A 1,837-nucleotide genomic window follows, 5' to 3' on the forward strand; every position below is an offset into this window, starting at 1 on the left:
TGCTGCCCCCCGGTGCCCCCGGGACCCGTGTCCCCCCCCCCGGTGTCACCTCGGGGCGCCCCGACGTGCCCCCCCTCCCCCCGGGGGGGGACAGCGCGGATGCGGGGCCGCGCACCGAGCCCCCGCGCCCGCCCCGGGATGCTCCGGGGTGGCTGCCGCGTCCCGCTGGAAAAGCAGTTCCGGCATCGCCGTCGGGATCCCCGCGGGATTCGGGACGGCGCCGGGCGCCCCCCCGGCACGCTCCGGCCCCGCTGCCGGGGGTTGTTTTGCAGGTGTTTTTCAGGAGCCGGGTTGGCAGAGCGGCGCGGGCCGCGGCGTCTCCGCGAGGGTCCGGTCTGCTCCGCTCCGGCGTGACGCTCGCTCCGCTCCTCGGCCGGTTCCCTCGTCCTCACGTGCCGCGCACGCCCGGAGCTGCTTGTGCCCCCGGCGCTTCCCGGCGTCCTGCGCTCGCACCTGGCGAACCGGCCCCCCGGCGGGACGGGATGCTCGGCGGGACGGGATGCTCGGCGGGATGCTCCGCGTGCCGGTGCCCTCCCCGCTCCGGCCTGACTCGTCCCGCCGAGCCGCTGCTCCCCGGCTGTGCCGTGATCAGGGCGGATTTAGGGAGCGGCAGAGCCCCGGAGTGCCCCCGATCCCGTGTGTCCCCCCTGCCGGATGCGGTGTCCCTGGCGGGATTTGACGTCGCCGCGATACCTCCTCCCCGGGGTCCCCTTGTGCCGAGGTGCCGCTGGCTCCTTTTAGCCCCTGTGGCATTAAATCCGGGTCCCCGCGTGAGCCCGGCCAGAACGCTGCATCCTTCACCCCGAGGATGCTCCTCCGTCGCCAGACGCCTGGGTCCCGCGTGGCCGCCCCATCCCGCGCTGCGGAGAGGTGCCGGCACCCCGGGGACGGAGGAAAGCGGCGGCTCTGCCCCGGCCCCACCGCCGGGAGCAGCCCTGTCCCCCCCGGAGGCGAGCGCGGGGATTAGGAAGGCTCCTGCCAGCGCAGATGAGGTTCCGTGCCAGGCGGCCGTGCCAGAGACGGCGAGCGGCCGGCGGCTCCGGGAGACGGAGCCGAGCCCGGGGCTGCGGGACGGCTCCGGCCTTTTGTCTGCAGCTCCGGGAGCCGCTGGAGCCCCTGGCCCCGGGGACTTAATTCTCCCGTTTTATTTAAGGGAGGATCCGTCTGTAACGCTAACCATCCCCCTAATGTCATTCCCGGGCTGTGCCCGGTTGTCCTCCCCGTGCATGGCGGGACTTTTGCCGGGCACAGGGTGCCCGGGTTTCGGGTCGGCAGGTCGGAACGGTTGGTCCTTTCCGGTGCCCCCAAGCCCCGCGCGGGGCTGCTCGGGCGGCAGCAGACCGGATCTGTGCCCGCTGGGACGGTCCCGCTCCCGGCCGGGGCGGCGTCGGATCCCAGTGCCGAGCCGTGGTGCCTTTGCCTCCTTGCCGTGGAGCGGGGAGCCTGGGAGGGTGCTGACGCTCCGGGTTATCTCGGGCTTTTAAACCTTCTCAGGATGCTGTGAATAACTGACGGTTTACGGCCGGCAAACGGATGGGGGAAGCGGGGACCGGTGCCGGGGCAAGGCTGGCAGCGGCGCGGGGGCAGCCGGACCGCGTGCCGTGCGGGAGCCTGGCTCGTCGCTCCGCGTTTGAGGCTGTTCGGAGGCGTTTTGCCCCGTCGCGATGCTCTGCGGCCTCCCGGCCGCCCCGCTTTGCCTGGCTCTGCCCCGGGAAAGGGGCTCGGCGTCGGGTTTTGGGGGCCGGGGCTGAGCCGCCGCGGGGTCCCCGGGGCCGGGCAGAGCGGGGGCACCCGCGCGGGGGGGGGAAGCGCCCGATCCTGACGCGCTCCCCGTCCT

Source organism: Apteryx rowi, unplaced genomic scaffold (genome assembly GCF_003343035.1).
Source record: "Apteryx rowi isolate R43461 unplaced genomic scaffold, aptRow1 scaffold_254, whole genome shotgun sequence".
Taxonomy (NCBI): Eukaryota; Metazoa; Chordata; class Aves; order Apterygiformes; family Apterygidae; genus Apteryx; species Apteryx rowi.